Raw genomic sequence first — 18,853 nt, 5'->3', positions numbered from 1 at the left:
GCCTTCGTTCAGCCTTTTCAGCATGATTCAATTTTACTAACAATAAATGTTATATTTTTGCTCCATTGATTTGAATGCTGACTCCGGTGTAAAGCATATTTCTTAGAGCAACAAGAAATGTAGCAGATAATAAACTCAGCGGCGCAGCTCAGCCTCGGTACATTTAGATTGGAATAAAAAAAATGGCCATTAACCGCCAGGGAAGGGACGGGTTTCTCTCAAGTAGGAAGTCCAGCTGCACTATCGTTTCTAACATCTTCAACAAAATGTTGCCATAAACCACAGAATGCCAATAATAGCAATAATCCCTCAAAAATGGGTTGTTACCAGCAGTTAGTGACCAGTTTCTTAGTTAATGGCCTGAGGGGAAAGGCTTTAAGAAAGCTGTATTCACTATTTCCTCTCAGGCAATTTAACTGGATGCATTAAACTGCATTTTCATTGGGATTTCCAAATGTTTGTGCTCTGACAAGGCACTCATCATAAGGTCTTTTGATTAAATCTCCATCTCCATGGTCTTAGGGGGAGCAAATAAGCAACATATCTAAGCGTGGGCGAGCGATAATTTGAACAGTCTCTTTAATTAGTGACAAATGACAATCTGAAATATGTAAAAATATATACGCTGATGTCCTCCCTCGAAGGTTCTTTGTTCATGATTTAAGGCGCACTCTGCCATTGATGGGTTGTAAATTGGCCCTCCTTTCATCCATTTGTTCCTGGAGATAATAATCCTGCTGCTGTCTTTGCGGGGTTACTGTGAGGGTCACAACCGATTCTGTTTGTGAACACGATGGAAAACCGCGTGGTGTTGTGGTGTTTTGTAGCGGGGAGGCAGGGACCACCAGCCCGCAGCCCGCCTGCATCAGTAGTAACCAGGTGTGCTGGTTGACAGAGCAAACTGGTTAATTCTCATTATGCCCAGGGGGCTAAATTTTAACCATTTCAAAGGTGGTTGAGGGTGGGAGTGGGGAGGTGACCAAAGAAATGAGTTTTCAGTAACTGCCTCTAGCCAGAGTCTGAACCCATTCAAATTTAGATTGAAAATTCAGGATTTAAGGGATTCAACTTTTATTTTAGGGCTTATGAAACACCAGCCCCACTTCTTTTGAAAAATGTGAACTGTTTATCAGGTGTCGTGAAACATCTGTTTGTTATGGGATAGTTTCTGTTAGAAATAGAGTGTACCTCACATGCAAAGTAACTCAGGCCCATAGATGGGGACTTTGAAGTGATCGCAAGGAGCTTTAAAATTCCACAAGAGAAATAATAAGAATATAATAATAATTAATATTGGGACGAACTGCCGGATCCTGTTCTTTTTTGGCATCCTAATATATATGAACACAAAGGCATTTTACTAACATATGTGGGAATAGCTGACTTAAATATATGTCAGGTAATAATATGGTATACCGTAGCTGAAATGTTCATAAATAAATGATGATAATAGTAATAATAATGACAATTTTAACATCTGCTTCTCAGTAACTCCAAAATAATATTTCAAATGCCATCTTTAATGATGCATTGTTTTTCCTGATTATACCTAAAATAATTTCTTCTCGTGATTCATATTTTATACATGTAATTAACATATTAGAATGAGACATGGCCACCAAAATACTTGTCTTATTTCAATGCATTAATCATAGCAATTTACTTCTTCTAGATTTAAACTAAAATGTTCTGACACTATTTATGTATCAATCATAAATCATTCAGAAACATGAATAGGGTACGTAGTATTATTTAATTCATGCACTTCCACAGTCTACAGGTTTTAAGTGAAACACTTAAATTGCTCATTAATCGCAACATTAACCTAAATTTATAAATAAAGGCAAAAATGACTGACGTTACAAAGAAAATGGCATGCATCAGGCACAGGACTGCTCCTCTAACTCATTATATCCAGTGCTACCCAGATCACAAATACACACTTTTATGTGTGCACTGAGGGGACAAAGATATATAGTACGTGCTGTCTCTATAGATCCATATTATAGTACATGTTATATATGTTTTCTGTGTGAAAAAAATCAAAGCAATATAAATGAAACCTTACATAGTTAAGTTTATCAAATTGGAATTACATAAGGAAAATCAAATACACATTTGAAATCAGAAATTTTAATTTTCCTATGACCCAAGTTCAAGGTGAGTCTAGCACCAATCCTTTTAATATTTTTAAAATTATTTTTAAAGTTTATTTATTTTGAGAGAGAGACAGAGAGAGCAAACAGGGGAAGGGCAGAAAGAGGGAGAGACAGGATCCCAAGCAGGCTCTGTGCTGTCAGCACAAAGCCCAATGTGGGGCTTGAACTCACAAACTGTGAGATCATGACCTGAGCCAACAGATCAAGATTCAGATGCTTAAGGGACTAAGCCACCTGCGCACCCCAGCGCCAATCCTTTTTAAAGGATAGTTGGAAAAGGTTTGTCACCTGAAGTGGATGTGTTAAGACTTAATGGGTCTGTGAAGAGCTCTGTTGGAAATGAAGGTCCCCACGCTGAGGCACTATTTTAGGAGTGTGAGAAAGCAGCGTGGAGAGGGCCCTGTGGGGGGCAGGTGAATAGAAACCCTTGCCACACACTTGATTTCTGGCAGAGGAAGGAGGCCCTGAACTTGCTACTCCCAAATCTGCTCTCCCTCCTCCACCCCCTGAAAGTATTTTAGTGGAGACAAAGCTTTTTACCCAAAGTGCACCTCAGGAAAAAGGGATAGTGTAAAAGGTCTGTTTGAAGTGGGTAGCGTGTGAGGTCATGGCCCCTGCAGGGAAAGAGTGTAGCCATACTGAGTGTGGGCAAGGATGCGGTGAGAAGGGGCTGTGGGCACAGGAAACCAGCTTTGCAACTCTTCAGTGTTTTTTCCTTTGGCCAGCTGTTTTGCCTATAAATTCATCTCTTAGGAATGTTTTACAGATTTTAAAACAGACAAGGAGTGCTGGGTTCCTGGGAGGGGAGATAAGCAATCATTCCAATATGGCCATATCTTGAAAGATTATGAAGAATGAGGGGAAGCACCATATCTTGCATATAAAACAGAACATTAACTGAGAGTTTTCACTAACTTTCTTTTATTTGACATGGTACTAATGTGTCTTATATTACAAGAGCAAACAAAAACGTGGAAGGAATGTTAAGAGTGCAAAATCTTTGGAGGACCTCAGTGTCTTGTGTTTAGTCACAGATGTTGCCTTTGGCCGGAGAGGGTGATAGGGGTCAGAGGGAAGAGAAAGGAAACAGACGGATCACAGTGGTAGGTGTTTTCTCCCATATTACTGCTTTTTACTTCTTTATTATGAGGTAGCTATTATGATCTCCAGTTTACAGTTGGGAAAGCCATAGAGAACTCAAGTAACACGCCCAAACTATTACTTTGCATAGTTCATTAACTGGCCCAGCCCCCAAATGCTAAACCAAATCTCCCAGATGCCAACACTCCAGTCCTTTTATAGCAATGGTTAAGGATCCCAGTACATGTGAAACCAGGCCTGGTGGGGCCACTCACTGCCTACAAACATGTTGATAACAATTACTCTCAGTGATTATAAAATATCTGTGTTGCACTTACATTTTTAAGTACCAATTTTAAAGTCTACGAATTTAAAGTCTGTAGATTTCCTAAGTAAATTTTCTGCAAATATTGTTGATGCCTGACATAAGTTTCCATATTGTCCTAGCTGAAAAAGAGAGTCTGAAAAGGATGTTTTTACCTCCACTAGTGGCTGACCAGTTTTGCAGTTCTCGAAAGATTAAAAAGACCTTTCCTGAAAGATTTCTTAGGATTCTAGTATATAAAGTTTTTTTTTCACCCACTGCTCCCTAATCTGCTTTTATTTTCAGACTTTGAGAGGTCTCCTAGAGGCACAGTTTTCTTTTTTTTGTTTTTTTGTTTTATTAAATTTTTTTTTTTTAACGTTTATTTATTTTTGAGACAGAGAGAGACAGAGCATGAATGGGGGAGGGTCAGAGAGAGGGAGACACAGAATCTGAAGTAGGCTCCAGGCTCTGAGCTGTCAGCACAGAGCCCGACGCCGGGCTCGAACTCACAGACCGTGAGATCATTACCTGAGCTGAAGTTGGCCGCTTAGCCGACTGAGCCATCCAGGCGCCCCGAGGCACAGTTTTCTAAAGAGTCTGACCCTCACCCTCAGGTTGCTTATGGAGATAGAATCTCAAACACGCAGCCCTTGCACCTACAGCTTATCAAAATGTGAAACATTTTTCAAACTACAAGGTTATTCAGTAACCTAAGCCACTGAATGTGAAATCAAAAAAATTCAGGACTAAAAGACACTACTGAGAACATAAGTCCAGTTCCTCAAGTACGTTTGAAATCAGTAAGACGAAGCACAGTGTACCTAGTAACGCTGATTTCTTCAAAACTCTTTACCTAAATGTGCAACCCCCTTGCCGAGGACATTTTACTGCAAGCAGTTCTCAGCATTATAGCTGGGTAACAGCCCCTGAATGTGAGTGATTTAAATGAATCTGATTTGTGTCTCTGAACAATAGAATAATAGGGCAATGATTTTCAGACTCTGCTCCCATTCTGTAAGCTGGACCATGAGGTTTCACAATTGAAACTTAATGGTAGTGATCTTTCTTCAAATGTGCAGGAAAAAACTAAACTATTAGAATTCTCTTAACTAAAAAAAATTTTTAGTACTTTTATCATTTTTTATTATTTGAGAGAGGGAAGAGAGTGGGAGAGAGAGAACCTCGAGCAGGCCACGCACTCAGCGCAGGTCCCGACACGGGGCTCAATCCCACAACCCTGGAATCATGACCTGAGCCAGAATCAAGAATTGGACACTCAACCGACTGAGCCACCTAGGCATGCCCCCGCCCTGCCACCAACATTTTTTAAAGCAGGCTCCACACACAGCATGGAACCCAATGTGGGGCTTGAACTCAAGACCCTGAGATCAAGACCTGAGCCGAGATCAAGAGTTGGACACTTAACTGACTGAGCCATCCAGGCACCCCTTCTTTTTACTTAAATTTTTAATGTCCCATATTTTTAAAGCCTTCTCTATATGAAATTTTAATATAAAATCTATCTTATTCAGACTAAATGAATTTGTATTTGTTGTTTTAGTATTTCTTTTTTTTTTTTTAATTTTTTTAACGTTTTATTTTTTTTTTTTTTTGAGACACAGAGAGACAGAGCATGAATGGGGGAGGGTCAGAGAGAGGGAGACACAGAATCTGAAACGGGCTCCAGGCTCTGAGCTGTCAGCACAGAGCCCGACGCGGGGCTCGAACTCACGGATCGCGAGATCATGACCTGAGCCGAGGTCGGCCGCTTAACCGACTGAGCCACCCAGGCACCCCTGTTGATTTAGTATTTCATCATGTTTCACAGTATGACTTTTAGTTGTTCAGCTAGTTGAGTACATTTGGAACTCACAGTAAAAGGAGGCCACTTTCCTGAACCAGAACCTGGTGCATAATTTTTTTAACAGAACTGGCCATGAATGTGGTATTGAATCAACTTTTAGTAAGACACATTTACGTCACACAACATAAAATGTTCTAATCACATGTCTGTAAATAGTGAATTGTAAATAGCATGTTAGGGAAGCAAGAATAGAACCAATGAATCAAATTTATCCAGCGGATTCCCAGAGAAGCCTCAGGAGGACTCCTGGGCTGGTGCTTTTCCCTGCGCTGATGGGTCAGGTCAGCAGATAAGGGAGTTGTGCCCTGGCCAAATGGTGTGGTGACTTTGCTCTCTTCACTAAGTGCTGTCAGTAAATAGCAGGGATATAATTTCCAAAATTTTGCCCATAAGAATCATAGTAAGTTGGACCATTGTGAGTCAAGAATGAATCCTATTATAAATGGTGAAAGCACAAGATAGTAGAAAGGACTTTATTTAAATACATGAAAGAAAGTGTGATAGAGAAAGGTTATTTCATAAAGTGGAGTAGAAATGGTCATGCTAATTCTTCAGAGAACTGATAAAGAAACTTTGAGACATATCTATATCTATATATCTCTGTCTCTATCTCTATCTATCTAAATCTATATATCTATATCTGTATCTATCTATATCTATATATCTATATCTGTATCTATATGAAGGTCTTTAAATTGTGCCTGACCTGGAATTTAAAAAAATTCCCATTTAGAATTGATTCTCATTTAGAATGATTCTCATTTAGAATGTCCAAATTCAATGTAGGATTGCAGGATTAGCTCCTCTACCTCTAGTTATGAGAACAGAGGTTATGTGCTGAAAAGAGCCACCTGAGAAAATGGGGCAGAGAAGTGGTCGTGGCATATATTAGGATTCAAGCCTACAAAACCAGATTTGCATGTCTCATTCAGCCTCACCAGCAGAGCAAGTCAGGTGAGCTGAGAAGAGGAACGATTCTTCTCCTAGCAAATACCTAAGGAAGTTCTCCTAGTTGGTCCTCTAATTGGCCATGAAGATGGATGAGAGGACATGAATGAGCTGAAATCAGCCAGTAGAATTCTGTTGAATAAAGGTATGTTTTAAGCAGAAAAATTAAACTAATGAGTAGCCTTTTCGTGGCTGTAAATTAATCCTCGACATTTTTCTCAGTGCCTGCTCTCTGTGCGACCTCAGTGTAAAATATTAGCTCATTCAGAACTAGTTTCCTAGGATTCCAGTACATGTGAAATCAGACCTAGCAGGGCCATGGCCTACACACATGGTAACAATTAATTAGAATGATTATAAAATACCTGTTATTGCAGTTACATTTTTTTTAAAATTTTTTTTAACGTTTATTTATTTTTGAGACAGAGAGAAGCAGAGCATGAACAGGGGAGGGGCAGAGAGAGAGGGAGACACAGAATCCGAAACAGGCTCCAGGCTCTGAGCTGTCAGCACAGAGCCCAACGCGGGGCTCGAACTCACGGACTGTGAGATCATGACCTGAGCCGAGGTCGGACGCTTAACCGACCAAGCCACCCAGGCGCCCCTGCAGTTACATTTTTAAGTGTCAATTTAGGTGGTTTGGTCTTGATGACTAAGCAAAATGATTCGTTGGAAAATGAGCTGACATCTATCATTCAGTGGTCCTTATTACCCTGCTCTGCGTCTGGCACATGGTAAGCATGCGATAAACTATTGCTAAATGATAGAATAAATGAATGCACGCTACGCTGTGGGATTCTGAAGAGTGGAGAGGCAGTGGGTTGTAAGGTAGAATATTAGTGCTACTTTAAAAGTGTCGTAATTGTAAAAATTTCTATTTCTACTGCTGCCACATTAGTTCACATGTTATCCTCTCTCACATCAACTCCTGCGACAGCCTCCGACTTGGTCTTCATGCTCTTTGCTTCTTACATTCTATTCTCCAGAGAGAGGCCAAATTAATCTTTTAAAAATATGGATCAAATCATGTCACGTTTTTGCTTAAAATCCATCAGTGGCTTCCTGAAGCATTTAAAGTATAATCCGACCTCCTTACCTGGCCTACAAAGGCCCTGCCTCACCTGGCACCTGTCTATCTCTCTTGTGTCTTATCCTTTACTATCTGTCTTAATCAGTTTGCTCATGTTACACTTACCTTCTTCCATACCTGGAATGTGTCAAACTTGTTCTCACCGCAGGGCCTTTGCACTAGCTCTTCTCTCTACCTGGTAAACACAGATGCTCAAAAAACATGCTCCTTCTTATCATGAAGACCTCAGCTTACTTCTCCAGGTACTCTAAAGAACATAACTCTGATCGTTTTCATCTTTTGGCACATATCACCATCTGTTATTTTCTTGTCTACCTTATCACTGTAATTATCATGAGAGCTTATTGAAACGTGGATTCCCCAAGAACCAGAACGGTCTGGCATTTAATGAGAGTTCAGTAAAAGATTTTTGAAAAAAAATGAGTAAACAAATAAGTTGTCTTGGTTTGTGAAGGATCCATGATGGAGAATCTTGATGAAGAATGGATTGCTCCATGGGTTTATATGAACTTCTGTGCATGTCCCCAATGCCAAAATTACAAATTACCACAAGGGGAAAATCAGTTAAGCAGGAATATTTTTGATATCACATAGGCAACACACGGCTTCATGAATTGGATTCTTTTCTTTTCAGCCTCCTGTTTGGAGGGCTCTTCCATTGGAACTATTTAAATTTCATTTGCACACATTTAAAACTTGAAGTTTTAAGTGGCTATTTTCTTAAAACTTTTGAGTTGCTTCACAAAGTCTATAGTGTTTTTGTGTGATTCTTCCCATCCAATGTCGGCAGGATGGTTTTCTGTGTTTCAGGTTTATAAAATTGTTGACAAATACACGCCCACTGTGTCGAGAGCTAGCATATGCCTAGGCAGGGTGTTACAATAGGAATTTGTGATGGGCTGGGGGAAGGGGTGGGGGTGTTGAAGTGGGAATCTGTCCACCCACACTGGTTGGAAAGCCTACTTTAAAACTCACCCAGCACCAACCAAGCTTAATACGGTTGTTACAGGGAGTATGTGTGCTGTGATGGCAATGTGTCAGGCCTAATTGGGACCTTCTGAGAGCTAAGAGGACGTGCAATTCTAGCAGGGAAATGTTAATCCAGTCACAAACACCGTGTTCACAGGAAAACTTCCCTTCAGCCCTCCCTGCCTTCCTTACTTAGCTATTCAAGGGAAGTGATCGGTGCATGCAAACTTATAAAAATTTAAACTATTTGGGTGCTTTTGGAAATGAGTTATAGAGCTCAACTAAACAAAAAAAATTCCCCCATGAAAATGAGATACTTAATGGGTATTGTTGACTCCTCTCTCCTGCGTAAGGGCAAGTCCAGCCAGTCAGAAAACTACCTGGATTTACAGGAGTGACATTTGCAGGTGATTCAAATTTAAATCAAGTTTACCCCATGAATGTGAGCCCCAAGAAATTCACAGATTTCTGCATTAACCCTAATTTCCAACCTTAGGTAAATGTTCACCAAACCATTTCTGGAACAGTAAGTGGAAAGTAATATAAGAAAGAAATCTGTCATTCTCTGACTGAGAGGGAAGCTGAGGAGAGGTGGAAGGTTGTCTGTGTTAAGATCAATTCTAGTGGCATTAACACCCAGGGAGGGCCAGTCCCTGTAAGGGGCTGTCCAAGCTTATGATTGACACTTGACTTCTGCTGGAGTGGAAGCAGGGGATCAAGGTATTTCTTGGAATCACATGGTCAGTGTACTTCCCAGATCATGAGATGACTCAAGGCATCATGACCTTCATATCACCTTGCTAGTTAACAATAAATGAACAAGAAAAGGAAGAACTCACAGAGCTAAAGAAGTAAGTCTCTACCCATCACTTGTGTGTTACACCATGTGGTCTTCCATGAAAAGAAGCTTTGATCGATAAACTATGATACCTAGAAAGCTAAATCTAAAAGAAATAAAACAGGACACCTTAGAGAAATGTATTTTACCATATTGCCCTTATTTGCTTGAAAACAAAACAAACTCACGTGGGTTTTGTTGGGTTTCTAGATTATTGGGAAGTTTGATGTAATTACTGAATGTTTTTTATCTTGGCTGGGTTTGTGCTCCCATTTACTGATCACATCCTATGTGCCAGGTACCGTCCAAGTATTTTACATATCCTAACTAATTTAATTCTCACAACTCCAAGAAGCATGTATATTATTATACTCATTTTCACAGATGAGGGAGTGCACAAGGTCATGTGGTTTTAAAATTTCAGCCTGTACTGAAAATAAACTACCACCTAAGTTATCATTTTCAAAGAAAGGACTTGAGCAGCACTGGAGAAAAGATTTTGACTCACAAGAATGTTTCAGATTAGATGAAAAAAACACTGGTAACTCTGAGTAGAAAGAGAGCAGCATTTGGACTTAAATGAGACTTTCAGACATTGGGTATAAGCTCTGATTGGTCAGAACCTAGAGTTTTCATGGAGCAGGAACCTTGCAGTGACACCTCTTTTCCTGCTGTCTAAAGTGAAATAAGGCACTGCTTAACTGTATTTGCCTCAACTGCATGCCACATACCCTGTTAGCTGTTTACATGTGTGTTTGCTTTGTTTTGCATAAACATTAAAAAAATTTTTTTAACATTTATTCATTTTTGAGAGACAGAGACAGAGCATGAGTAGGGGAGGGGCAGAGAGAGAGGGAGACACAGAATCTGAAGCAGGCTCCAGGCTCTGAGCTGTCAGCAGAGCCCGACATGAGGCTCAAACTCACGAACCATGAGATCATGACCTGAGCCGAAGTCAGACGCTTAACCGACTGAGCCACCCAGGCGCCCCTGTTTTGCATGAACATTTTATCTCAAGGGCTGCAGAGAGAGCAATGTAGAATGTCTTCATAACAGGATCTCCTCTGTGAGATAATTTGTTTACCTGAATCTGGTACATAAACTGCAAGTAACTTCCTTAGTGGTTACACTGAGGACAAGGTGGGGTGATGTGTCCTGCTAGGTTTCTCACAAGCAATTCTTTGTTTATCCTGATGTCTTCCAGATCATCTCCAAAGATCTGTCTACTTGTGTTTTAGTCCAGCAGTGTTTATTTACGGCATCTCACCAACACCGGGCGGTACAGATAGGGGCCCTGTGTTTTGTGATAGGTTCTCCTTTCAAAGCTTTATGCTCACAGAGAATTGACTTCAGGATGTCAGGCGACCTTTAGCTGAGGCTTAACAAGCAAGGACCATACTATGAACAGAAAATGGCTTTACTGGACATAGCACACCAAATCATGGACAGTGTTGTAAGTCTTTCCCAAGGACTCAAAGTTAGAATTATGCCTATTATGGCATAAATTTTTAAAAATTTATTGGGAGGATTTGATTCTGACCCCTATCGTATTTTTCTTCCCCGATGAAAAGTTTATAGACATAGCAGACATTATTTTTCACTTCTGCCATATTAGGCTCGGTAGGAAATAATGTCAGCCAGAGATATTAACTTCTGCCTCGTTGTGCGTGCTAGAGTGTTCTCATTATCTCCTTTACCAGCTCTAAACTTATTCAGGGAGAAGAAAAGGGAAAAAAAAAAAAAAGATCTCAGCATGAAAGTCATTCTGACTGTAGGGGGCCCCGTGAACTGTTTTTAAAAATTTAGCAGAAAATGTCCATATCCCGTACATGAAGGTTTTTTGTTGTGGTGGTGGTAATAAATGTCTAAGTCCTTGAATTTTAGGAGCCACTTTCATGATTGTTTTTCTGGGGAATCTATGAAATCAAGAGAAGACACTACTCTAGGTATCACTGAGAGCATGGTATTCTCCTGGTTAAGAGCATCACAGAGATGCTGGTGATTCTTCCTGGATTTCACCCTAATAATGAATTCTTTTAACATCGCTTTGAAATGCTTATTTCTGATACTGATGCACTAGCCACTGGTAAAATGGAGAACATTGCAAAATAGTTCCAGACACTGAAAAGCCTGGCTCGATGAGTGTGCAAGTTATCCCTACACCCCCATTGACAACCACACACAACCCATGCCTCCCAGTGGAGTAGATGGCCTTTACTTTCTACTCCTCTAAGCAAGGACGTTAACATGCAGGGTAACACATTCAAGGACAGTGTGTCCGTGCTCCTGGATGTTCCATCATCAGTGGTAAATGTAGAATCTTCTCTCTTTTGGACTTGCTTTCCCAAATTCACCTCAGGCGTCTCTGCTTTGGTTCATACACTTGAAGCACGTCTGTGTCAAGGCCTCTGAACGACAGTCCAGGAGAGAGTTCCCTCTTCCTTTGGGATGTGAGGCAGGCCACAATTCTCCATGACAGTATTAAGACCCTCAATAATGCATGCCATCCTATTTCCTCTCCTTAAGTTTCCTGTATAGTACTCAGAAGAAGCAGGGCCTCATAACTTACACGTACTGTCACCTCTCCATTTACCTGGCCATCAGAATGCTTACCCATGTAAAGGATTCCTCTACCTCTGTAATAAAACATTTTGAAGTGTTAGAGATGTTTACCTGACTTCATTGTAGGAAAGAACGAGGTGCTTATTTTGAATTCCAGCATCTAACGGTGTCTGGCTCATAGTGGCACTCAATAAATTCTTATTGAATCGATTTTTAAATTTTTTATTGCTGAAATGAAACATGGGTGTCAGCCTTTTTACACAGCCTCTCGCATCCTCCCTCAAACGCTACAGTATGCGCCCTGGAACTACAATGACCTCCTACTTTCACTTCCAAAAGGGACTTTAAAAACACAACAGAAACAACTTTATTGGGAATAAAATGAAGCTGTGCTGCAACAGTGAAACGTGTTTGAGAAGTTTGAGAAGATTTTTAAACAGTTCTCCAGTGAAAAATGTCATTCATATATTCACCTTAAATTCATCTTGTAGGAATACGTTTTTCAATCAATTTTGTTTAATTTCAAGACATAGCGTAATTTTTTTTATCTTTACAAACTACTATGAAAGAGCAAAGATTTACCTTATGAAGGAAAATGGCATTTGAAAGGGGTCTTCAAGAGAAGGCAGGCTTGTATATCGGAAGGGGACAAGGATGGGAAGCCAAGTAGCGGGTCAGTGTGAGATCAGGAATCATGTCTTATACATAATAGGGCCTCACACATAATAGATGCTCTATGATTGTTTAGTGGAGGGATAAATGAAAGAAAGCTACAAAAATGAAACACACAGAGACTATTAAGGAAGCTCAAGTTGTTCAGTTAGGCTGCAAAATAGGGTAGGGCAGTGATTGCTGGGGCTATCAATAGCTATCAACCTATTGATAGCTTGGACCAGACAATTCTTGGTTGTGGGAAGGGATTGTCCTAGGTGGTTTAGGGTGTTTAGCATGATCACTGACTTCTACCTACTAGATGCTAGTAACATCTTCCAAGTTGTGACAACCAAAAATATCTCCAGATACTGCCACAGATCCCCTGGGGGAACAAAATCTCTTGTGGTTAAGGACCATGGAGTTAGGGAGTTGCTCAAAAACAGGGCTGGAGAAAGAAGTTAGGATCACAATTTGAGAGAGCTGGGATGTCAAGATAGGGTATCTACACTTAATTTGATAGAGGATATTTATGAAATATTTCTGAGCTAAGGAATTACAGAATCAGTCTTGTATTTTAGGGAGAATAATTTGGCAGTTCCTATAACTGCGTTTTTGCAAAATCTAAACATGTGTATATTTTATATATGTATCTCAAATAATTACCCAGCAGCTTCATGCTTCAGTTTTCTCTTATGTAAAAAGGGGATAACCATAGCATTGCAATGAGTACTAAATTAAGTAATTCATATAACGTGCTTGGAACAGTGCCTGGTATTTTAAGTAAAAAATAAATGCATTATGGTCGTTAATATTGCTTACGCAAAACAAGGCACTATGGTGGTGCAAACACCTTTGAAACATTTTTGAAGAACAGCTACCATTTCTAACATGAGTCAATTATCAATTGACTTATTAGAAGACGAAGTCCAGGTATAACCCAAATAATCATGAACCCAAGGGGAATGCTCTTTCTCTTCCTCCCTAAATCCTGATTCAAAGCTAATAAAATTGCGCTTCAAAACAAAATGGGAGAAAATGTTAAACGGAGAAAGAAAGCTGATTTTAAAGCTTCTGCTCAAATGTGTATTGTAGTGCCCTGAATCCATGTAAAGACAGACGGAAGGCAACTAAAAGTGCTCTACAGGGGCAACTTTGAATGGGTTGGCTTCCACACGTAATTGCTAACAAGCCACAGGTGCCAAGCCACATGAGCCGGCGATAGCCTGATTTTGAGAAGAGAAATGACAATTCTTTACCCATCATTCATCCCCAGGTGCGCTTGTCATCTCTCATAGCACATAGCGAGTTACCTTTTTATTAGTGGCTTTGGAAACCTTCTCCCAAGTGAGCAGCAGCATCCTTATCTGCGAAACTGCGTGTAAATGAGACTATGCGGGATGGAGGATATGCGATCCACCTGCCAGGAGGATGAAAGGTGTGCATTTGAGCTCCCCCGGCAATCAGATTAGGGGCTCTTTCTTTCCCGCCTGTCTCTTCACACTGACCAAATTGACGGGCGAATGCAGTTCTCCCATCCTACCTGTTCTCTTCCTCTATTTTCCTGACCATCTAACCTCACCAGCTTGAAATAAAGAAAATACCTTAATGGCTTAAGACAAAAGGTTAAGTTAATCTTCTAGGTTTGCTGAATAATACAGTCTTACATTTTTAAGTGTTCAAAATGTTTTCTCATAAGCCATCTTGTTTGGGCTCTACCAAAGCACCTAGCGTAAACAGCACAAATGTTACCTGCTCCTTCAGAAGGAAGATGGGGTTCAATGAGGTTAAATGCCTTGCCCATGGAAATGATGGAACTTGAGACTAGAAGGCAGGTTTTTTGACTCACAGTCCCAACCCTGTGACTGTGGACAACCTCTTAATCATTTCCGCACCACAATGTCCAACAATATTCACATACATCTTTCTTTTTTATTCCAGTCAGTGTCCTATTTCCAACTAACACATTTACAAGAATAATTAGGCCCTTATCATCCTTTGACTGATTTTCTGAAGAAGCTTCTTGCTTGGTCTTTATGCCTTCTGTCATGTCCTCCTTAAATCCCCCATCACCCACTGCTGTCAGAGTCAATCCTGCCTCCGTGACACCTTGGCAAGATTCCATCACTTTTCAGCTACTTTCAGCTACTTGTCCAGTTCCATTCTTGCATCTAAGATTTGTCCTTTTCATCTTATCTTTGATCTCAATCCAGTCCAAAGCTTTTCTTTCATATTCCCAGTGTAGGCAAGATTTATGACCCTAGGCTTTAACATGGTGGTAAAAACATGGTCTGGGTCTTCCATACCTACTCCCCCTCCTCCTTCTAGGTTAGTTCTTCTAGTGTTGGGGTGGAAAGGGGAGAAAAAAATGAAGGTCTCCTAACTTCCCTGGGTTGCAAAGACTCCGGATAGTAGAGGGGAAGGGAAATTGTAAAATGTTTCTATATTGTGGAGCTTTGACAATGCCATGTTGTTGCTGATTTACTGAATCACTTCAATGATGTGAAACAGCATCTGGGCCTTCAATTACTTTCTCTTTGTGCCTGGATCATCCTTCAGTTTCTCCAATTCCTGGGATCAGGGGTGTGTTTTCATCTCCATGAAGGAGAATCTGGCTTCTGAAGGCTACCCTTATTGTCAAGGTCAAAGACAACAAGAATGGAGTCAGGTTTTAATCTGTTCTTATGGGGTTCCAGCCTGCTCATCAGCTTCCTATCTTGACTGCCTGCCTGTGCACTTCAGACTTTAGTATTATTAGACAGAGGTAGTCTGAAACAGAGTGCTCACCTAGCCTTCACAACTGTGTGAGTCAATTCTTCTCTTGTGCAGATCTCTCTCTCTCTCTCTCTCTCTCTCTCTCTCTCTCTGTGTGTGTGTGTGTGTGTGTGTGTGTGTGTAGCCTACTGGTTCTCCTTCTCTAGTTGAACCCAAAATATACAAAATTTGGATGTGGGGTCAAGAGACCATTGCTTTAAAGATGGTAGAAATAATTGCACACTTATATGCTGATAGAAATGAGCCAAAAAATGTACTGTAGTGAGAGAAAATGGCTGGGACAGTAGTTCTAGCAAAAGTAGATGAAGTATAGTGTACAAGAGCAAGTCCTGGCCTTAGATAGGTGCATGAAAAGGTAATCTATAAGATAAAATATACATTATATGTCTACAGATGTTAGTAAAGGGCTAATTGTGGTACTGGCATCTTGTCGAAGTTTAATTTTGATCACAAATAGACTCTCAAAATGGAATTTCTAAAATACTTACTTCAAGTAGAAGAACAATAATATGATTCTAAAAGGAAAATCTGTTGGTGCCTGGGTGGCTCAGTTGGTTAAGCATCTGACTGGCTCAGGTCATGATCTCATGGTTCATGAGTTCAAACCCCACGTTAGGCTCTGTGCTGACAGCTCAGAGCCTGAAGCCTACTTTGGATTCTGTGTCTCCCCCACTCTCGGTCCCTCTCCCACTCATTCTCCCCCCCACCCCTCTCTCTCTCAAAAAAAGCATTAAACAAAATTTTTTAGGGGCACCTGGGTGGCTCAATTGGTTAAGCGTCCCACTTTGACTCAGCTCATGATCTTGCAGTTCGTGAATTTGAGCTCCGTGTGAGGCTCTGTGCGGACAGCTCAGAGCCTGGAGCCTGCTTCAGATTCTCTCTCTCCCCCCCCTCCCCTGCTCTCTCTCTCTCTCCCTCTCAAAATAAATAAACATTAAAAATATTAATAAAATAAAAAAATAAATTTAAACAATTTTAATAAAAAATAAAAAGAAAATCTGAGTTACAAAAAAATGAGGAGCAAAGAAAATGATAAAGTGTGTGGGTAAAACTAGTGAGATAGGATAAAGAAAGCCCGTGCACTTGAACTAAATCCACAAAGAACACTCCAGGCTGAGATGGCTTCACTGGCGAAATCTATCAAAAATACAAGAAAGAAAGAAAAATACTAATTTTAACCCAACTATTCTAGATAATAGACGAAGAGGAAAAGCTTCTCAACTCATGCTGTGCATCCAGCATTACACTAGTACTAACACCAGACAAAAATTCTTCACAAAATTTTAGCAAATCAAATCCAGAAATGTACCAAATGGATAATATATCATATAATGAATTTAACTCAGGAATACAAATTTGTCTTAATATACTAAAATAAATCAATATAATTCATAGTGTCAACAGAGAAGAAAAGCTAAACATCTGATAAAATGTACCACCTATGCATGATAAAAATTCTCAGCAGAGAAGACAGAAACTTCCTTAACTTGATGAATGACATTTACTAAAACATGCAGATAACATCATGTTAAATTGTGCAAGATTAAGATCAGGACCAAGGCAACAAGGCAAGGCTATCCACCTTTCCAGGTTAGAAATGTTTAAGTAAAAAAAAAAAAAAATGTTTAAGTAAATTTGTTTTTATTCAAAGACAACATGATGGTCTACATTGAAAATTCTAACGAATCTACAACAATAATAAAAACATGCCAGCATTAATAAATGAGTTAAGTAACACTGCAGCATGAAAACATTAATTGCATTTTTACATACTAATAACAAAATTAGAAATTGAAATTGATAAAAACAAAGCCATGTAGAGTAGCATTAAAAGTGTGAAATACATAAGAAAATATTTAACAAAATATGTGCAAGACCTGTACACTGAAAACTTCAATATATTACAAAGAAATATCAAAGAACACCTAAATAAGTGACAGTTATGCCCTTGTCCATGGGTCAGATGATTCAATAGCAAGATATCAACCATCCTAAAACTGATTTACAGGTTCAGTGCAATTCCAGTCAAAATCCCAGCAGAATTAGTAGTGGAGATTGACAAGTTAATTCTAGAAGTAAATGGAAAATCTAAGAACCTGCAATAGTCAAAAAATTTAAAAAAAAAACACACAAAACACAGCTAAGTTGGAAGACTCACACTATTTGATTTTAAGACTTATTATTAAAGCTAATAAGAATACTATAAGGCTAGACACAGGAATCAATGGAACAGAATAGAGTTGAGAAATAGACTCATTCATAAATGGTTATTGGTTTTCCATAAAGGACCAAGGACACTCAAAGAGGAAAGGATAGTTTCCCCCTAGCCCCCCAAAAAACACTTAAAGGTTTTTTTTAATGTTTATTTATTTTTGAGAGAGACAGAGGGAGGAGGAGGAGGAGGAGGAGGAGGAGGAAGAGAGAGAGAGAGAGAGAGAGAGAGAGAGAGAAGGAGAGAGAGAGAGAGAAACACAGAATCTGAAGTAGGCTCCAGGCTCTGAGCTGTCAGCACAGAGCTCAACGCAGGGCTCAAACTCACAAGCTGTGAGATAATGACCTGAACTGAAGTCAGACACTTAACCGAATGAGCAACCCATGTGCCCTTAAAAAAAGTTCATAAGAAAAGAGATCTTAAGCAAAAAAAAAAAAAAAGAAGTGGTGGAACAATTGGGTAATTATGTGTGTGTGTGTGTGTGTGAATATATATATATATATATTCCATATATATATATATTCCATATATATATATATATATATATGGGGGAAAAATATATATATGGAATATATATATATTCCATATATATATTTTTCCCCCATATATATATATATTTTTCCCCCATATATATATATATATGGAATATATATATATTCCATATATATATATTCCATATATATTTTTTCCCCATATATATATTCCATATATATATATATTCCATATATATATATATTCCATATATATATATATTCCATATATATATATATTCCATATATATATATATTCCATATATATATATATTCCATATATATATATATATTCCATATATATATATATATTCCATATATATATATATATTCCATATATATATATATATTCCATATATATATATATTCCATATATATATATATATATTCCATATATATATATATTCCATATATATATATTCCATATATATATATATATTCCATATATATATATATTCCATATATATATATATATTCCATATATATATATATATTCCATATATATATATATATTCCATATATATATATATATTCCATATATATATATATATTCCATATATATATATATATATTCCATATATATATATATATTCCATATATATATATATATTCCATATATATATATATATTCCATATATATATATATTCCATATATATATATATATATATTCCATATATATATATATATTCCATATATATATATATATATATATATATAAACTCAAAATGGATCACAGTCCTAAATGCACGAGTTGGATATGTAAAACGTCTAGAAGAAAACAGAGGAAAGTTTTTGTGACCTTGAATTGGGCAAAGATTTCTTATTAGGACACACAAAAAAGCAGAGATTGTAAAAGAAAAAAAATTA

General features: G+C 38.6%; 1 protein-coding gene across 6 annotated transcripts in view; it reads left to right on the top strand.

The window, feature by feature from the left end:
• The window catches only part of TTC29 (tetratricopeptide repeat domain 29), a 669,793-nt gene that overhangs the window by 346,158 nt on the left and 304,782 nt on the right, over positions 1-18,853 (top strand). The gene's annotated exons all lie outside the window — the stretch shown is intronic.

The sequence above is a fragment of the Panthera onca genome, chromosome B1 (assembly GCF_046562875.1).
Source record: "Panthera onca isolate mPanOnc1 chromosome B1, mPanOnc1 haplotype 2, whole genome shotgun sequence".
Taxonomy (NCBI): domain Eukaryota; kingdom Metazoa; phylum Chordata; class Mammalia; order Carnivora; family Felidae; genus Panthera; species Panthera onca.
This window is presented reverse-complemented; position numbering and strand designations above follow the sequence as displayed.